We start from the raw sequence: 21,663 nt of genomic DNA, 5'->3' as shown, positions 1-21,663 counted from the left end.
CAAATGGATTAGTCCACTGGTGAAGTTACAGCTCTTATAATCTAGTCATTTTACCTCTGAACATTCTTGCATTGCTTAACATGTACTTTTTAAGGGTCATTCTTAGATCCTAACCCTAACAACAGGAATCCCAGCAGTATGCAGCAGAAAAGGATCCTAATCCTTTGATATCATGGAGCTAGCCAGTTTAGAATTGCCTACATCTGGAATTTTACAAGGGAATTAAGTACTATCTTGTTTAAGCACCATGATTTTGGGTGATCATCAGATGCAGTCAGTGTTAATCATAAGTGATATGATATCCTAAAATTAATTTTGTGTCCTTTTCCTAAGGACACAAAAATGAATATCTGCTTTCTATAAGCAATGTTCTAATGGTCCAATTAGAACACTTTTTTTTTATTACTCAGGTCACGTGCAATTTAGTTTTCATACATACCAAAACCATATTTTGATTTATTCTAAATTCTGAAAGAAATATAGAGTCTTTACTGGTATCTAATATTAAAAGTATTACTAATTTCTCTAGGGAAGCAGCAATTGATCCACATTTTCCTGACAGCAGCTCACATTTCATAAATCCTTGTTTAAAATTAATTCAGATCATTAAACAACATAAAAAATTCTTTTTAAGTTACACAATAAAAGCTGCCTTCTAAGAGACTGAAAAATGTGAGTTTAATGTCAGATAAGGTGACCAAATATCCAAAATTGGTGAAGACAGGCTCAGCTCCCAGATTGCCAGTTGCTCTGGTTTCTGTCTCTACACACGTCCTATGGTTCCAGCCAGATGTCATCCAACTTTAGGATGGAAATTTTTGCTTCTGCTCAGAAGCACAAATCACAGAAATGGGAAGAAACAATAGAAAAAGTATACATGGCAAAACCAAAATAAAACGAAAACAAACAAGAACAACAAAAAAATCCACAAAACAACTGTAACTAAACTATGTTTGAAATTTTAGCTAATTATTTGGTTCTTTGACAAAGTTTGGGCGCATTTGTCAGTGAATATTGTTTAGTTTGGTGTCTTCCACATTGTGAATTGAATGGCATGAACGTTGCATATAATAGGGGAAATGAAGAAAGATTTGGCTGATCCATTCTTAGGGCATGGTTAATATTTTTAAAAAGTGATATAACTAGGAAAGCCTACAAAATGGCTAAGAACATTGCATATAATAAGGGTGAATATTTTTCAAAAGTTTTTGCTTGTAGTTTATTTGAGTCTTCAGTGTGAAGGGGTAATTAAAAGAAGTTTAAAATCCACTGGATTTTTAGTCATTTATGAGTACACTGACTCATTGTATTCTTGGATCATGTAGACATATTAAGACATTCAATATATATTTAACATGTAAAGTAGTAGGACTTATGAGACCATAACTTCTGTGGATGGAGTTCAAACTCCATTCTCCCAAAAGTTTTTTTCAAGGCTGTTCTGTGGACCTAACATACTCAAGACTGTAGGGTGGTAGGTTGTCTACAGGGGATTGGTCAGTGGTCGTTCACTCATGAAGTTCATGATACAGTTAAGGTGTAGAGTCAAAATCAAAGTTAGCCAGGTGAACAAGAAAATGATGCATAGTCCAGGTAGAGAGAATAGCATATGTTAAACAGAAGAAAGAAACAGTATGATGTATGGATTCTCAATCTCTTATGTGTCTTTCCAACATCTGAAACAAACTTTTCTTAACGTATTAGAAAAAAATCCAGACCCAACTGAGTTTGAAGTTATTGGTGTGCTGCATTTGTCTGCAATTCATCAGGAAACAGGTAGCATTCTCCAATTGGGGTCACTTGAAGAAGATTTAATAAAGAGACAATTTTCAAAGGTATGGATGGAGTACAGAGATACCACAGGGGCTAGTGCTGACACAAGGGATAGAAGTGTGACTATGGGACAGTACCCTGGCACTAGAAACAACAAAGCTCTTTTGAACCCTATAAAATCAGAAGAGGGAGTGGTTCTTGGAACTCTGAAGGAACAAGTTGTAGAAATGTGTCTAAGATCAATGGTGAGTGTCAAAGTCCTTCAGGCAAAGGAAGTAACCCAACTTTCTTGGAGGGCTCACTGGACTCCCTACTGGCTGTACCAGCAGAATCCTGGGAGCAATGGAATGTGGAGCCCAGATAGGTCAGTTTTCTGGGGCACAGAGCAGGTGGAGAAGGGTGCAACAAAAGATACCTGGCTCAGTGGAAAACTGACTGGAACTTACCTGAAGCCATTTACAGCCTTATCTGATCCAATGTGAATATTCTAGGTTTCTTGCAGAAATATTTATGCATTTGATGATACACTGATGATTAGAACCTGTTAAAGGTTGTATAATATACAGAGTTACTTGCAGAAAACATAAATAACTTATGAATTCTGAAACACTTCTGGGTTCTGGGAGTTTTTGCTAAGAGAGTACAGGTTTGCATATTGTAAACTGGAGACATCCATTTGTGTAGAAAGTTTTATATGGGGGAAATTGGGAAAGAATTGGCTGAAGAAAAATATGGAAGGCAAGAGAAGAGTCAGAAAGGTGAACTGAGGCTGTTGCATAAAGAAGTCCTCATAGCACACCTGTAATCCCAGCTGCTCGGGAGGGAGGCTGAAGCAGGAGGACTGCGTATTCAAAGCTAGCCTCAGCAAAAGCGAGGCACTAAGCAACTCAGTGAGACCCTGTCTACAAATAAAATAAAACTGGGGATGTGGTTTAGTGGTCGAGTGCCCCTGAGTTCAATCCCCAGTACCAGAAAAGAAGAAGTAGTAGTAGTAGAGAAGAAGAGGAGGAGGAGGAGGAGGAGGAGGAGGAGGAGGAGGAGGAGGAGGAGGAGGAGGCAGAAGCTCTTATGCCAGATAAAGATGATACATTTGATTATAAATGGTGGGTAACAATGAACCACCATTTGACTCAGATATCACTACTCAGTATATATCCAAAGGATTTAAAATCTGCATACTAGAGTGACCCAGCCATATCAATGAGTATAGCACTACAATTCACAATAGCTAAGCTACAGAAACAAACTAGGTGCCCTTCAACAGAAGAATGAATAAAGAAAATGTGGTATATATACACAATGCAGTATTACTGAGCTATTAAGAAGAATAATTTTATGACATTTTCCAGTAAATGAATGGATGTGGAGACTATCATGCTAAATGAAATAAGTTAGTCCCCCCAAAAACTAAAGGTCAAATGTTTTCACTGATGTGTAGAAACTAATTCATAATGGGGGTAGGGTGGGGAGAATAGAAGTTTAATAGATTAGACAAAGGGAAATGAAGAGAAGAGAGGAGGAATAGGAAAAGAAGAAAGTAGAATGAATCTGATCTAATTTTCTATGTACATATATGGAAACACCACAGTGAATCCCACCATCATGTGCATCCACAAAATGAGGTCCTAATTAAAATAAGATATATTCCATGCTTAATAATTACATCAAAATACTGTCATGTATAACTAAAAAGAACCAATTTAAAAAATAAAGGATTTTAAACTGGGGTAACATGGTTAGGCATATTGTTTAGGAAGATCATGTTAGCTATGTTGCACAGGTGGGGTTGGACTGTCTTGGGTAGCAGAATACCTGACAGTCTGAGTTTCTCTCACACCTTAGAATGGAGAAGGAGCATAGGAGGGGAGGCTCAGATGTATATAAGACTAGACCCTCCATCTTCCATGACTGTACCATGTGACACTTGCATAGAACATGGAAGAAGCAGGGCGAACACATGCTAGGGGGAAGGGGAGAACACTGATAGCTGTCATCTTCAGCACTGCTTAGTAAGCTGCTTAACGAGGCTTTCACCAACATCAGTGATGCATCCCCACAAAGAGAGATGCCATTCTCTTCTTTAATGAGTCATATATTTTAAAAAGGATCAAACAGGGACACATAGATGTTAATTGGCAGCAGTTACCTAGTGAGTCAGTGATTGAACCTTGACTGGGCTTCTAACTCTGTGCCTGTTGTTTATGTCATACCACACTGCCATTTAATCAGTGTTTGTAAATTAAACAAGCAGGAGGCCATTGGCCAGAGGCTGTCTCAATGCTCCAAGTTTCTATGTAACAAACCACACCCTCACTTAGTTTAAAAAAAAAAAAAAGTCCAATGGCAAAACTTACTTGGGAGTATATGTTGTAATAAACAGCTAAACTACATACAGCCAATCACAAGCAGCCAACCCATCAGACCATGCCCGAATAAGGCAGCCACCTAGTTATAGTCAATGAGGTGATGCTGCTTTAATTCCATGTTTGGCCTATAAAAGCTCATTGCTCATACTACTAGGCTCTCTCAGTGTAGCTCTCTGAATGTCAGATTCTGAGTGCCACCCAATTTCTGAATTGTTCTTTGCTTAAATATGTTGAATTTATGTATTTAAAAGTTTTAACACTGTAAAATATGGTGTGGGCCACATAAATGTGTGTATGAGTTTCTAAAAAGAATATAAAAGAATAAAAGATCTGTCTACTAACTATTGACTTTAGCAGTCTTGAAAAGATATTTTCCCCTCTAAGTTTTTATGAAACTAGACCTACACGTCCACAGGCATTAGCAAAATAGAAGCTTGGTAAAACTAGTACAAAATTTTGTACATAATTATGGGTGAATTTGTGCCTAAAGTGATTATGTATCTCATGAGTCATTTTGTCAAATTTATACACAGTCTTTTTGTATTTGATTGTTTCTTAATCATTATCCAGTTGTTTAATAGTTTCCATATGCTTGCTTGTGCTTTAAATCATGTGCATTTGGTTATTCTTACCTACCACAAGCAAGTAGGAGTCTATAAAGTAAAAATTTATTTTCTTTTCACCCCCACCCACCTTCAGCACATTCTCCAGAGGTGTTGAAGTGGTTTGTATGTATTCTTTTAGACTCTTAAGAGGTTTGTATGTATTTTTCTAAACTTTTTCTATTTGTGTCCAAACATATCTATATAAGTTAGAGGTACAGGAATACATGCTGTTGTATGATTTTCCCATAAAAATGACATAATACCAGGGAAGTATTTTGTTTATAAAACAAATATATTTATCATTTTTATGTGTATATAAAATGAACATCTATATTTCTATATAGCATACCATAGAAGAAATTGAGTCAGATTTCAGAAGTATGCTGGATTTGAGGAAATTCAGTGACTTCCTATATATTTATATCTATATTCATCCTGTCTAGTTTTTTAAAAAAGTTTTTGTTATGTCAAACAATCCTTCAAACAAACATTCTGTATTTACTTCTTTGTAGTACTTAAAGGAGTTTACTCTCTAAGATCCTTGACCAAAATGTTTATTTTTAAAAATCGATACCTTTTTTCTTTTGAACCAAAGAGAAGTTCTTCATATTAATTATAAACAGAATGGCAAAAATCATTTTATTGATTTTTCTGCAAATGATAAAAGTGATAAAGGGGTTCAGATTTACTCAGAATCTCTAATATCTTTCTATTTTTACCTTTAGTTCACTGATTGCAACTTCTTAGGCAAGGTTATTTTGGAGATTACTCTTAAAATATTTTGGTGTTCATTTCATTACATCCTTTATCCTAAGAACATCTAAGAGTCATAGATCTGAGAAAGAATCTCTGGATTAAAGAAGTGGATATTGCCAAAAGTTAAAAGTGTAATTTCCACAGTAGACAAGCAACATGCTAAAGGCCCTGGTATCCAGGACATTTTCTAACCCCCACCTGCTCCTTAAATAATGACCTACTTTGGGAGGAACAGAGGAGTATAGACTCCATAGCAGACACTCTGGATTCTGTTGCTCATTAGCTGTGGGCCTTGAGCAAATACCTTAACCTCATTGTGTCTCAGTTGCTTCACTGCTAAAACAGGAGAAATGATAATGATGATTAGACCACCTATTCTGTAGTTTGTTATGAAAAATAAAAAATTAAAATATTTTTTGTGTTCAATCAAATATTCTAACATGAGGATTTACAAAAGCATACCATTGAAGAAATTGAGGCAGATTTCAGAAGTACAAATATAATGAAAATTGCTGGATTCAAGGAAATTCAGTGACTTCCTAAGCATTTATTGACCATTTGTTGACAGCGTATATTTATATTCTGTGTATTAGTCAGTTTTCCATTGCTGTAATGAAATACCTGAGAAAAACAACCTAAAGGAGGAAAGATTTATTTTGATTCATACTTTCAGAGGTTTCAGTCTATAGTCATCTGGCTTCATTGTTTCTGGGCCTGTGGTGATGCAGAATAGCATGGTGGGGAAGGTAGGGTGGAGCAATGTTGCTTAACTTATGATGATCAGGAAGTAAAGAGAAAAGAGAGAAGGGCCAGGACAAATAAACCCTTCAAAGGCATGCCCTGCCTGTGACCTACTTTGTCCAACTAGGCCCCACCTTTTAATGTTTCTGCCACCTCCCAGCAGTGCCTTCAGCTGGGCACCAAGCTTCAACATGTGAGACTTTGTAAACATTCCAGTTTCAAACTCTAGAATCTCATTTTCAAATTTTGATGTTAGAACTATTAGAAGTATAGCCACACTTATATCTATTTAATATCTGATTAACCACATCTGATATTTTGCAAGTACTTAGTTACTATTTTCTTCCTACCCTAACCCTGCAATTCCTTGCATTTTGATCAATTACAAAGCATGTGGACTCAAAGCAAACCATATAGTTCCTGACATTTTCTTTAGCAAAAGGATAAAGAACTAAAGAGCCACTCCTTCTAGGGCATGCACATGCTCTGAAGTAGTTTGACTGTAGCTTTGAGGTGAGTATTCTCACCAAGTAGTTTGGTTGGCTATATCATGATTTAGTTTCACAGCAAAGTTGAATGTATCATTGCTCATTTGAGCACTAACAGGATTGGGAACTTGACACAACTTTCAACCCCAGCTTCAGCATGAAATAATAATACTTGAGGGAGTTTGGGGTATGTTATTGCCTGAATGTTTGCATTCCCCAAATTTTATATGTTGAAATCCAAATCCCCATATTGATGGTTAAGAGGTGGGGAGGGAGTTAAACAGTGAGAACAGAGCCCTCATGTATGGGATTGGTGCTCTTGTACAGGAGACCCAGGAGAGAATTCTTTCCACCATGTAAAGACATGCTCAGAGGGCATCTTCTATGAACAAGACAGTGCCCTTTCACCAGACACCAAATCTGTTGGCACCTTGATTTTGGACTTCTCAGTCTCCAGAACTGTGAGAAATAAATGTCTACTGCCCATAAACCACCCAGTTGTGGTATTTTCTTATAGCAGTTTAAATGATCTGTAATGGAGATTGCTGATGCTAAAAGAGGGAGAGAAAATTAGCATATAGTGTGTCACAACTGAAGTATCAAATGGAAAGTTGACTTCCAAACTTTCAGACTTAACACGGGAGCACTAAGGACAACCACTATATCCACTATAGCCAATAAATACATGTTTTATGTGTATTTGTTTATTTTATGTCTCACCTTATTCTAGAAAGTTAAACAAAACTATCCTTGGATTCTTCTTCCAAAACAACAATAGGAAAATATTGAGCTCTTATTTCTTTTCTTTCTCCTTGGCTGCAAAGGCCTGTGTTTAACAATTTCTTTTCAAACTTGAGTTGCTCAGGCAACTACACTCTGTGCTCTCTAACTTGACCCCATTTCCTGATGAATGGCCTTTTCATTTCTTTGCTAAGTCCTAAAGGTTTTCCACATTCTGCAGTTTTCTCTGCTAAATAGCTCTAGGCATAACTGCTTATAAAATCATAGGCAATCTTAAAAGCTTAGATCTAATCCACCCCCCTCATTTTACAGTTAAAGAAACTAAGTCCCCAAGAGGGTAAATAAGTGGTTCAGTGTCATCCAGCTAATTTGTAGACTGGGTAGAATTTTCCCAAGCTAAGTTTTTGACTTGGATAGATCTACAACTAAAACCATTTTAAAAGACACACACTATTTCAACTTGATCTTTTTGAAATATCATAATAATGTACTTTACAGAACTAAATCTACAAAGTCACCACTTCTAATCCTGAAAATGATGTCTGTGACTTACAAGCTTTTTAATAGATCATTTATTACAACACCAGTTAATTGAAGTTTGGTTGGGTCACTCTAAAGAGATTGCTTTGCTTTATCTAATGACCTTTTCTGGGAGAGCTGAAGGAAAATGGACCAACAGAAACTGAGATAAATAATGTGAGAATTAGGTTAGGTGGAATAATCTATTGTCATCATTATTATTATTAATATAATATCACACTCAGTGCCCACAAGATCAAAACTCTACTTTGGCAGCATGAAGTCTAGACAAGAATTTATAAATTAATTTTGTGTTCAGAACTTGATTCTAATTAGACCCAAATAAGAAAAGTATGGGTTCCCCCTTTTCTTTCCATTATCTGATTGCTCCGGATAGTCCTCCTGTGCGGCCACAAGCAACTCATATAACACCTGAAGGGGCACTTTTCTTGAGTGCTCTATGTCTCTTTTTGCAAGATAGTTTATCCCATAAGCAAGCCCAATTCTATATTTGCGAGCTTCAGAAGAATGTGCAAATGTGTGTCTCCTACCTTCCTCCAATGGACCACCCACACTTAAACCCATACTTACCTCAAAGAGACTTGGGTAGAAGTGTGTAGACTACCCCACATATCTAAGCTCCACAACTCCAATACTTATTCTGAAAACTGCTATTCCTTGAGTATTCTTTGGGCAGTATCATAATAGAAATGGTCAGAAGTTCAACCAGACCCTAGAAGCAGGTATGGCATCAAGGGAAAGGAATTTTGGGATTTTGGGGAAGAGAAGTTTGGTTTAGATTAGGGAAAGAGGTTCCAAGTGAGTAAATCCCTTTCATCACACAGAACCATTACTCTGCAGGGAGGAGGAAGACAAGAAGGGGCCCAGAGCCGGGTCTTACAGGACATAGGACCCAGGAAGGAATCCTGGTTGACCTGATCAACAATGAAAATTCTGGAATGGGGTCTTTCTGTGGATATCATCTCTTGGGTTAGATCTGTTCAAGGAATGGAAGCAAAAATATTTGACACCTAGAAACAAATCAGTTTATACAAGTTTTTTTTTTAAGGAAAAGTTCAGAGATAGATGTTCTAAAATAGACTATAAAAGAACAAACCTGTTTAAAAGTATGTCATGTCAGACCAAAAAGAATCTTCAAGATCATCTAATAAAGACGGAATGTTAATACAGAGACAAATGACTTTCCCAAGGTCAGACTGCAAGTTAGTAATAGAGCTCAGCCTCAGACTTGGAACTTGGGCTCCCAAGCCTGGGTTCTTTTCATAATCTAGTGATGAATTTCTTTTAAACTAACATTAAGCAACATGGAAGAAAGATGGCCACAGGGTGTCTCTTTTACTCTATCTTTTTGCCTATGTGGCAGAACTGCAAATACATTTTCTGCAAAAAAAAAATCCAAGGCCAGTAAAATTGTGTGTGTTTGTGTGTGTGTGTGTGTGTGTGTGTGTGTGTCAGAAACAGAGACAAAGAAAGATAGGAAGTGGGAAATTCGGTAAAAAAAAAAAAGAAAGAAAGAGGGGAAGCACTAAAGTGTAAAAGGCAGAGGACAATGTACTGGTCAGAATGCTGAGCATTGGCAAAGCTTCATTTTATGGATCAAACCAGGAAGTGAGGTCATCAGTATTAGGTATTTCAGTTGGGAAACTGGTGTGATCAGAAGAGGGAAAAGTGAAGATGGGAATTAACTCTGAGTCACCCCCTCATTCCCATTTACCCCCACGTGGGGATGAAATATCAACCCCACTCATATCCTTTCATATTGTGGTTAATGAAAGCCAGGAAATAACGTATTGAAGTGACAAATAAGTTCTAAGCATTGATTGATGGTGTTACAACAAATTAATATGAAAAAGGGAATTAAACTGGAGTATGGAATTTTTAGCCTAGCTGCAGCCCTGCAGTGAACCATTTAACCTCTCCAAGTCAGGTTTCTCAAAGGTAACATGTAAATAAGAATGTTAGTTCTTAACATGTATGGCCAAAAAAAGGGAAGAAACCCTACAAGTCCAATAACAAGAAAATAAATTATGGAATATTTATGATTTGTGTGCTAGAATACTGTCAACAATAAAAATTATAGTTTTGAACTGGGCGTGGTGGCGCACACCTATAATCCCAGCGGCTTGGGAGTCTGAGGCTAGAGGATCGCAAGTTCAAAGCCAGCCTCAGCAACTTGGCAAGGCGCTTAGCAACTCAGTGAGACCCTGTCTCTAAATAAAATACAAAATCGGGCTGGGGATGTGGCTCAGTGGTCGAGTGCCCCTGAGTTTAATCCTTGGTATAAAAAAAAATTAGATTTTTGAAAATTGTTAGCAATATCATATTAAGTGAAAAGGCATGATTTGTAAACTATAGCAATTGAATTATACCAATTTTATTAAACATTTTTACATGCATATAAAATATTTGAAAGAAATACATCAAAAAGCCAGTTTTATTATCTCCAGATGGTAATTGGAGATGGTTTTAATTTTTTTCTATATATAGTATCTTCAGTATTTTCTGAATTGTGTTTAATGTTCATATACTAATTTTACTGTCAGAGACAATGTTTTTAATAGAAACAATATGCTCACAATTTATAAGGATGTTGTGAGGGAACTGGAAATAATATATGTTTAAAAACTCTCAAGTCTGACAAACATATGCTAACTATCCCAAGTACTTATGTTAAAGGAAAAATTTGTTATGTTTTCATGGGCAGCTTTTTGTCTTAGTAATACATGGAAGTGCCGGGAATAATTGTTCATTATTGGAGGAACACAATGTACTCCATGACCAGACTCAATCAACTTCTCCCTTAAAAAATATTTAACACGTGTACTGAATATATTTCTTTGAAGAGTCGTAAAATCACTGACCTACCTCAATTATCCCCCTGTTTTGATCCTACCCTGTCTCTGACACCACCCCCACATCCTCTCTATTTTGGGCCTTTGTACATCTATTTCCACTATCTAGAACATTCTTCTGCTCTCTATTCACTCTTTCTCTTCACTTTCCTTGTTAGTTTTTCAGCTCTTGGCTTCAGAGGTTAGAGATTGTTAGTGTATGTTTTGACAACTGTCTATCATAGCACTCATTACGTTTCATTGTTATTACATATCTATCACCCATTTCTGCTTACACTTTGAGGTCTTTGAAGACAAGGCCTTTTTTATCTTGTCCACCACCGTTTCCTCATAGCTAGTCCAATGTTCACTAAATATGCATTGAAGGATTGAATGAGCTGAGAGTCTGAGGCTATGTACCTAGTGAGCCTTGGCTTAGAAGAATCAAAACCTGGGATTAGAAGTGTGATCAGTTCTTAGGGACTCCAGTGTACAGTCCTTTACTTTACCAAAGTTCAAACTCATTGAATGACAGTGTCAGTAATACCAGGATGAAAATCAGGAGCATAAGATCCACCCAGTGTGTGAACTTTCATGAGTTGTTCAACCTCTTCAACCTCTTTTTTTTTTTTTTTTCTGTGTAGCAAGTGTAAGAAAGTACTTAAAAACAGTACAAATATACGGCCACTTTAGTGGCAACACAGAAGAGATGTGGTCATCCTTAAGGGGCTGTGGTTGGGACTGGAGGGCCTCATTCTGGTTCTCATTTTTCCCACCTCATGCACAGTCAGTACAGTGGAGCCCCTCATCAGCCCCCACTCACCACTGCCATTATCTGGCTGATTAATACAGTTTGTGTGTTATTGCAAAGGGAAGGGGAGGAGGAGAAAGAATAAAGTGGCTGTGTTGGCTGGTGTAAGAATGTGGTAGATCTGTCAAAAACACTTTCCAGATTCTTATTCTCTAGGGAATAATTTTTCTGCTGGCATTTTGAGATCTCAAAATTAAATAACTGTACGAGAACTGCCATCTCTAAGGTGACAGTGCTAGAAATTGCCTTTAGCTTCTTAACATGAGGGGTTTTAAATAATAGGTGCCTTAATGAAGTACCTCATGGATGACATTTTAGGACAAGTAGTCAAATGTCGATAAGAAAGAGGAAACGATCGACTATAAAAACAAGCTAAAGATTTAGAACTAGGTTTGCCAGATTTGACATAAAAATATTTGGGACATACACCAAAACATTATTCATCATTTATCTGAAATTCAAATTTAACTAGATGTCCTATATTTTTTCTGGCAATCCTTATTTTTGAAGGTCTCTCCTTTTCCCTAACTTCTATTTATTATTTCACAGGGAAAAAATTAAATGTTCTTTAGAAAAATTAATTTTATAGCACCACTCCTTAAATGAATTGAATATTTTTGCTTAGTTTCTTTACAATTCTATTTCCCTTTAAAACAGGAGATTAGAAATTCTAAAAGGAGATTAGAATTTCATTTACCTTTCAATTATTTTGTGCATTTTTTAGGATCTTCTGTGCTTTAATCTTAAGTCATTAAGGACTTTTATCACTATAGTCTTTTTATAGTCAATATCATGTGTTATTTGAAGACAGAAGAAATCACTTTACACAGTGGAAAAACTTGGATATTGCATTTCATTCATTTTGCTCAGCTCTCAATAGAATTGTTTGTATTTTATTTTGTTCTTTATTGAAAATTTCAAATGTATGTAACAGTAGAAGGAATATTATCACAAAACTTCATGTATTATCATCCAGCTTAGACATTGATTGCCTCTGGGCCAACTTGATTATCTTTCTTATACTTAGTCCTCTTTCTCACTGCCACCTTGATTATTTTAGAGCAAATCCCAGACATGAAATCATTTTATTTGTGAATATCTCCATATGTTTTCCTAAAAAGTTAAAGGTCTTTAAAAAGTATGCGCAATACCATAAGTACACTTATAAAATTAATGACATTTCTTTAATATTATCAAATATCTAATGAGAGTTGAAAATTCTTTGACTCTTTCATAATTTTTCATAGTGCCTTTTTAAAAATCAAAAACAAAATAAGATTCCTTTGTTGTAATTTGTTGCTTGGTCTCAGTCTCTCTGTCGCTCACCCTTCTTCCCTCCCTGATCACTCTTTCTCTATTTCCTTGCAAAATATTTGTTAAAGAAATTTGGTTGTCCAGTCAAGTCTCCTACATACTGGATTTTTCTGCTTATATCACCTCCATGTCTGTATTTCTTGTATTTCTTAGTTGAATTAGGTAATTTTTTTTCTGAACCAGATTAAAATGTTTTGCAAGAATATCTCATAGGTAGTGAGTGATATATGCATCCATCAGGAGGCCCACAATAGTCGGTTGTCTTTCTTTTTGTGATATTAGCAAACATTGATGGTCATTGTCTACAGATTCCAAATATAATTAGAAATTTGAAAATGATGCTATTCTTATTTCGTTCTTCTTTTTTTCTGTGTATTCCTGAGAGAACCTTTTCTCATCTACTACTTGACTACACACGAGTATCATAGTATCTTATATAGACTATGACTATGAGATGGGAGATTACTTGCTAGAGATGCAAAAGGAAGAGCACTTTCGAGACAGTGAGGAGGGTGGGGACAAGGTGAGGGAGAAGTTGAACTGTGATGGAATTGCAAAGGAGAACTCAGCATATTCTGTAGGGAGCTTTGAAGCTTGGATAGCCCTTCAAGGTTGAGGTCAGACCTTGTATCCCCACCTGTATATCCCCTTTCCCCCTTGTACACTGACTAATCTGACTAACCATAGTGGGCTGCCTTGGGCTGAGGATATAATTTGTGTTAACACAGCTCCCTTAGGGTTGGGGTTGTGTCTTAGTTGTAGAGCACTTGCCTAGCACATGTGAGGCACTGGGTTTGATTCTTAGCACTGCATATAAATAGATGAATAAAATAAAGGTCCATCAACAACTGGAATAAAAAGGGGCTGGGTGCTGTGGCGCACACCTGTATTCCCAGCAGCCCAGGAGGTGGAGGCAGGAGGATCGTGAGTTCAAAGCCAGGCTCAGCAACTTAGCGAGGCGCTAAGCAATTCTGTGAGAGCCCTGTCTCCAATAAAATACAAAATAGAACTAGGGATATGGCTCAGTGGTCGAGTGTCCCTGAGTTCACTCCCCGGTATCTCACTAAAAATAAATAAATAAATAGATAATAAAAAATAAATAAATAAATAAAAAGACAGTTCTCTTCACTCAGGGACATTCGTGGGGTGGAGTGCTTAGTTGAGAAGGGTTAGTAGGGAACACCCCCATTTGCTGGATGAACATCTCAGTTCTGAGGGGGTTGATCTGAGTGGTGCACTGTATCAAATACAAAAGGGCAGATTAGACGCTCCATTCTTTTTCTCTCTTATATTTGTTAAGAAACTTAAATTGATTCTGAAGGGAATCTTAATACACCACTTCAAAATATGCCACACTGCAAACTGAAAAGCTTCTTAATAAAAGAAACAATCAGTGAGGTGAAGAGAGAGCCTACAGAATGGGAGCAAATTTTTACCACATGCACATGTGATATTAGCAAACATTGATGGTCATTGTCTACAGATTCCAAATATAATTAGAAATTTGAAAATGATGCTATTCTTATTTTATTCTCCTTTTTTTCTGTGTATTCCTGAGAGAACTTTTTCTCATCTACTACTTGACTACATACAAGTATCATAGTATCTTAAGTCAGTTCCCTGAGGAATAGACTATGAGATGGAGATTGCTTGCTATAGATGCAAAAGGAAGAGCACTTTCGAGATACAGCACTAATCTCTAGGATAAATGAAGAACTCAAACAATATAAATACCAAAAAGATAAATAACCCAATCAATAAATGGACTAAGGAATTGAACAGGCTCTTCTCAGAAGAAGATATGCAATCAATCAACAAATATATGAAAAAATGTTCATCACTAGCAATTAGAGAAATGCAAATCAAAACTACTCTAACATTTTATATCACTCCAGTCAGAATGGCAGCTATTTAGAACACAAGCAACAATAAGTGTTGGTGAGGATGTGGGGAAAAAGGCATGCTCATACATTGCTGGTGGGACTGCAAATTGGTACAACCAATATGGAAAGCAGTATGGAGGTTCCTTGGAAAACTTGGAATGGAACCACCATTTGGCCCAGGTATGCAATTCCTCAGTTTATACCCAAAGGACTTAAAACCAACATACTATAGTGACTCGGCCACATCAATGTTTATAGCAGCTCAATTCACAATAGTTAGACTATGGAACCAACCTAGGTGTCCCTCAATAGATGAATGGATAAAGAAAATGTGGTATACATACACAATGGAATATTACTCAGCATTAAAAGAGAATAAAATCATGGCATTTGCAGGTAAATGAATGGAGTTGGAGAATATTATGCTAAGTGAAGTAAGCCAATCCCAAAAAACCAAAGGCCAAATGTTTTCTCTGATATGTGGATGCTGATCCATAATGGGGGTGGGGGGAACATGGGAGGAATGGATGAGCTTTAGATAGGGCAAAGGGGAGGAAGGAGAAGAGAGGGGGCATGGGGGTAGGAAAGATGGTGGAATGAGATGGACATCATTACCCTAGGGACATGTATGAAGACACAAACAGTGTGACTCTACTTTGTGTACAACCAGAGACATAAAAAACTGTGCTCTATATATGTACTATGAATTGAAATACATTCTGCTGTCATGTATAACAAATTAGAATAAAAAAATAAATTAAAAAACTATGCCACACTAGCATGGGGTGATTTGGGGCTAAAGGCAATTGAGAAGCAGTAGGCATAAGGAAATCTTCCTTCTTTCCCTCTTTCTGTCTGAAAGCAGGTGATATGTTTTCCTTTGTGAAGGTATCCCCTCCCCTCCCTCAATCCAGAAAAGATGGTGGAATGAGATGGACATCATTACCCTAAGTACATGTATAAAGACATGAATGGTGTGAATATACTTTGTATACAACCAGAGATATGAAAAATTGTGCTCTATGTGTGTAATATGAATTGTAATGTTTTCTGCTCTTATAGATAACAAATTAGAATAAAAAAAGAAAGAGGATACTGGAGACAGCATCAACTTAAACCTACGTGAACAAATCTTACTTAAATAACCCTATCTTCCATTAATTTTCCCATAAATTTACTTTCCCACAATTTATTGCCCCTAGGAAATAAATTTTTCCCTTTGTTTTGTCTCTTCTCCCCAAATTTGCCTTACTTTATTAATATGGTATATAAGCATTCAGTTCCAACAGTTTCTTTGGGATCTTATGTTCTTTTGCATGTGACCAGTGTGTATACCTAAATAATAAAACATTAATATCAAATAAAATCCATATGACTTTCTGCTATTAATCTATCTTTTGTTAGCTTAACATGGTTTCTTAGCATGCTCCATACCAATGATATTTGTTTTTTAAGTACCGAATACTTTTAGGTTTTAGCCCATTTGATGTATTTGCAATCCACTGCAGTCAAGATTCTTATTGATTTCCTTCTTTAGCTAAAGGAAACATCCTCAGTTGTCTCTTGACCCTTTGACCTGACCCCAGTAGTCTTTGATATCTTTATTTTCTTAATAGCAGAATGTACAAGTACAACTAGTACAATTCTTGTCTCAGACTTATAAATCACCATTTCTTCAAGGAATCCTGGCTCCATTAAGGAAGGAATCACATTTAGAGGCCAAAACCTGATTGTGAGGGATGCTTGCTGCTACTCAGCCTTTCCAGCGGAGAGAATTAGGAAATATATACATTCCTAAAAAGGGCAATATATAATGAATTCTTCCCTGGAAGTTAAAGCTCAAATTTAGGATTACAAGCGTTTACTAAATTTCTTTGTTTTTATGTCAGTATCATTCTCTGGAAGTCTTGGCTCTTTGGAGGGTAGTATGATTTCTTGCTTGCTCTTTGTCCTTTTCTGTGTGGAATAGTTCTTAAATAATAATACTAACAGTAAGATCACTGAGAAAGGTTTAGAACTTTGGCAGGATTTTGCTCCCATCATAGGTCATATTTCCCTGGTAAGGTACAGTGAAATTATGGTGTCTTAAAGTCATTTGAAATACTTTTTTTCTCTGTATGGTCAGGCCACCAGCTTTATATATATCAGATCATGTCTCCTCTTCTGTTTTTGTGTGTGAAATTTTCCTTTTACATTTTTGATATGAATGTATTGTATTACTGATTAAAATGTCTCCATGTTCCAAAGGCAAAGCTATGAAACAAGGTACATACAGAGAAATCTAGCTTCTATTCCAGTTCGTTTATCCTTTTCTCTAAAAATAAGCATTTATTTATTTGTTTCATACTTGTATTTTTTTATTGTTGTTTTTAGTTAAGCAAATACAGAAATATCCACCTGCACTTTCCTTTCTTCTTTAATAAATAGAAGCATATTTACTTACTTTAGGTTTTTTTTTTTAATTTAATATTGTAGCCTAGAGATCTTTCTATAACAATGCATAGAGAAAGTTCCCATTGCTTTTTCAGGTGCATAGTACTCCATTGTGTGGAAATTTCCATTACTTAATCAGTCAACTGGTGGACATTGGGATTGTTTCTAGTCTTTGCTATTACAAATAATGGTATAATGAATAGCCACATAACTTGATTTTTAATATTTTTGAGAATGTATATTTGTGCTGGATTCAGAGAAGTGATATTGCTCAGTCAAAATATAAATGAATATGTATTTTTGCTAGATATTGCCAAATTCCTTTCCATAGGGACTGTACCATTTTGTGTTCCAATCAACAATATATGTGTTTTTCCATAATTACTCAAAAACATGTCAAACATTTGGATTTTTGCCAAAAGCTGAAGTAAGAAATGGTATTTCATTGTGGTTTTAATTGGCATTTGTTTTATAGTGAGTGAAGCTGAACATCCTGTAAATGGTTGAAAGCAATTTGCATTTTATTTCCTGTGAAATGTCTGCTCATTGCTAGTCCTTTTTATTTTTTTTAACATAATAGTTGATCTGTATCTTGTCAAGAATATTTTTAAAAGTCCCTTATATATTAGGGATTGTAACCTTGAGAAAAATAATGTGTAACATTTAACCCTTTGTGATATAAGTGGCAGATTATTTTCCATGACCAAACTGAAAAGCAAAACAAGAAAAATAAACTCATTATCTTAAATTTGCATGTAATCAGCTCATCAATCTTTTCTTGCTTTTGGATTTTTTTAAATATTTATTTTTAGTTTTAGGTGGACACAATATCTTTATTTTATATTTTTTGGTGCTGAGAATTGAACTAGTGGCTCATGCATGCTACGTGAGCACTTTACCACTGAGCCATAATCCCAGCCCCTTGCTTTTGGATTTTGAATTACACTAAATAATTTGTTTTTCTTATTCCCTTGGTTACAGAGGAACTTAACCATACTCTGATCTAGGACTTATATGGTTTCATTTTTTACATTTAAATCTCTGATCAATTTGGATTCTTATCTCTGTGTGAGAAGTGGATTCAATTCTTTTTTTCCTTATGTTCATCTAATTATTTCAGTAGGTCTTTTTATTCTAAAGAATCCCCTTTTTCTTGAGCTCAGATATTTTTACCCTTCTTCCCTTCTCCTTCCTCTCCTCCTCTTTTGTCTTCTACTATTTCCCCTCTATTGTCTCCGGGCTGAAAGATGTTGAAATTCCTAGATTCTTCCCCCAATTTGATTGTCTTTCAATTTTGTCTCATATTTTTTATTTCTTGGGCTTTCTCCTTTATGTAACTGAGAATATTTTTTGGATTTATGTGCTTGATTACCAACTTAATCTTTCGTACTGTCTAGTTTATTATTCAAATTGTCATTTCATGGTTTTCTAGTTCATTTTTATTTGGGGTGTTAGCTATTTTTACTACTCATTAAATTATTAAATTTCAAAAATGATATTTCTGATTTCCCGACACTCTATGCTATTGTTCTCTAATTACTTTTTTTCCATAGCAGCCTGCTCGTTTAACAGATTTCATGATGTGTCGATTTTCTCTGATCATAATAATTAGATTTTTTTCTTGTTTTATTTCAAGATCATTATAGATTCACAGAAGGATGCAAAGAAATGCACACTGTTTTGAGACTCCACCAGTGTTGACACCTTACACATTATTGTGCAGTATCAAAATTAAGAAGCTGACATCAGTACCATCCCTAGAGCTTATTCAGATCTCACCAGATATGCACACACCTATATGTATGTGCCTGGCTCCATGCAATTTTATCCCATGTGTATGCTTGTGATATCACCACCAAATTAGAATCTCAAAGAATACTTTTTGTTACTTGAGCTAATGTTTTATGTCAGCTTTTTTGTTGCTGTGACTTAAAGATCTGACCAGAACAATTGTAGAGGAGAAAAAATTTATTTGGAGGCTTATGGTTTCAGAGGCCAGCTCTATCCCTCAGGGCTTGAGGTGAGGCAGAACACCATGGCAGAAGAGTGTAGCGACGGGAAGCAGCTCACATACGATCAGAAAGCAGAGAGAGAGAGAGAGAGGCCTTCACTTGCCAGATACAAATATATACCCCAAATTCATGCCCCTAATTCCTACCTCCTCCAGCCACACCCCACCACTTCAGTTACCACTCAGTTAATTCCTTTCAGGGAATCAAATCACTGATTGGGTTAAGACACTCACAACCCAATCATTTCTCCTCTGAACCTTTTTGCATTGTCTCATATGTGAGCTTTTGGGGATACCTCTGTCCCCAAAACTGTAACAGTTAACTTTCTACTTTTTGAAAATTAGAAATCTGGGGCTGGGGATGTGGCTCAGTGGTACAGCACTCACCTAGCACGTGTGAGACCCTGGGTTCGATCCTCACCACACATAAAAATAAATAAAATAAAGGTATTGTGTCCAACTATAACTAAAAAATAATAAAAAAAAGAAAATTAGAAATCTATCTTCAAGGGCTAGTGTTTTGAGGCAAAAACAGATGGTAGCTTTATATGTTGTTTTCTCCATAAAAATTGAGAAAGAGAACAAGGAAGGTCAACCTGCCCTGTTGTTCAGAACGAAGTTTTAAAATTAAGAGTTTTGACTAGTATTTTATGGTTCAATCTTGAAGCCCAAACTTGGCCTTTGCCAGGGATTCCTAGTTAAGGACTTTTCTTACCTTATGATGATTTGGGCTACAGATTCCCCTACACTTCTTGCCACTTCCATAACTGCTGTCTATAGTGCATGAATTATCTTCTATGCTCTAATAGGACAGCCTCGATTCTCTACATTAACTTCCATCAATGAAAACAACCCTCAACTACTTAATTCAATTAAACACCTTCTAATCGGCAGTATCTTTGCAGGATTCATTCTTTCATATAACATCCCACCTATAAACATTCCAGTACTAACTATACCCATATATCTAAAATTTACAGCACTACTAGTAACCATTTTAGGATTTATAATCACCATAGAACTAAACTCAATAACTCTCTACCTTAAAACTAAAATGTACTCAAACGCATCAAAATTTTCAAACCTACTAGGTTATTTCCCTACTGTTATCCACCGCTCAAACCCCTACCTCAACCTCATCATAAGTCAAAAACTCTCATCAACCCTACTAGACCTAGTTTGATTAGAAAAAGCTATCCCCAAACTTACTGCTAACCTCCATTCTACAGCCTCTATTAAAACCTCAAACCAAAAAGGCCTCATCAAACTATATTTTCTATCATTCCTAACCTCAATACTTCTAGTGATCATAACCGTACTCTATTTCCACGTGTAATTTCAATCACAATGAAAATACTAACAAACAACTATCAACCAGCTACAACCATTAATCAACTTCCATAACTATATATAGCTGCCACCCCCATTGAATCCTCATGAATTAACCCTAACTCATCCCCTTCAAACATCATTCAGTTCTCTGAGTCCTTAAACTCGATTACAACCTCTACCTCATCATACAGTACTATAAATATAACAATTAAGAACTCCGCTAAAAATCCTAATAGTAAAACCCCTCAAATCACTATATTTGATCCTCACATCTCAGGATATTCTTCCGTTGCTATAACTGTAGTATAATCAAACACCACTAATATACCTCCTAAGTAAATTAAAAATACTATTAAACCTAAAAAAGACCCTCCAAAATATAGTACAACCCCACACCCAATTCCCCCACTAATAATCAATCCTAACCCTCCATAAATAGGAGACGGCTTTGAGGAAAACCCCACAAAACCTAAAACAAAAAGTATACTTAATAAGTATACAACGTATGTCATTATTTTTGCATGGAATTTAACCATAACTAATGACATGAAAAATCATCGTTGTTATTCAACTATAAAAACATTAATGACAAACATCCGCAAAACCCATCCTCTAATTAAAATTGTTAACCACTCCTTTATTGACTTACGCCTTCTCTGTGTGTTTTACCCTTTTCCTTCAACTTTCTGGTCTGACACTGGCTCCTTTTTCATTTTTTAGCAGAATGTGTATTAATAAATACAAATTTTTGTGACATTCGGAAGAAGTAAAGGTAGTACTGCACTCTGTCTGAGATTCCTAATACCAACAGGAATCCAAATGTAGTTTCTTGCATGACACATCAGGTTGTTTCTAATTGTCTTATCCAAAATCCCTTAAGATATAGGTTTAGAAACTCAAGAATTTGTTGTTTATCTCATTCATACATCTACCTGCTAAATCCCCAGTTCATCATCTACTTGTTTTTAATTTCTCATTTATTTAGGGTTGAGGTAGGCCCCAAATGGCTATAGTTAGGCTCCTTCACTGAGGCTTCCA

At 36.0% G+C, this 21,663-nt stretch overlaps 2 long non-coding RNA genes across 2 annotated transcripts; one reads left to right on the top strand and one right to left on the bottom strand.

The window, feature by feature from the left end:
• Positions 1-1,373: 1,373 nt before the first annotated feature.
• Positions 1,374-20,240, bottom strand: LOC125613327. Its single transcript, XR_007343864.1, has 3 exons — positions 20,128-20,240; positions 7,605-7,614; positions 1,374-1,407 (listed from the first exon to the last, which is right to left on the bottom strand). It is a non-coding gene; the product is annotated as an uncharacterized LOC125613327 (long non-coding RNA).
• LOC125613326 lies at positions 1,386-21,099 on the top strand. Its single transcript, XR_007343863.1, has 2 exons — positions 1,386-1,423; positions 20,962-21,099. It is a non-coding gene; the product is annotated as an uncharacterized LOC125613326 (long non-coding RNA).
• The last annotated feature ends 564 nt before the right edge of the window (positions 21,100-21,663 follow it).

The sequence above is a fragment of the Marmota marmota genome, unplaced genomic scaffold (genome assembly GCF_001458135.2).
Source record: "Marmota marmota marmota unplaced genomic scaffold, marMar, whole genome shotgun sequence".
Taxonomy (NCBI): Eukaryota; Metazoa; Chordata; class Mammalia; order Rodentia; family Sciuridae; genus Marmota; species Marmota marmota.
This window is presented reverse-complemented; position numbering and strand designations above follow the sequence as displayed.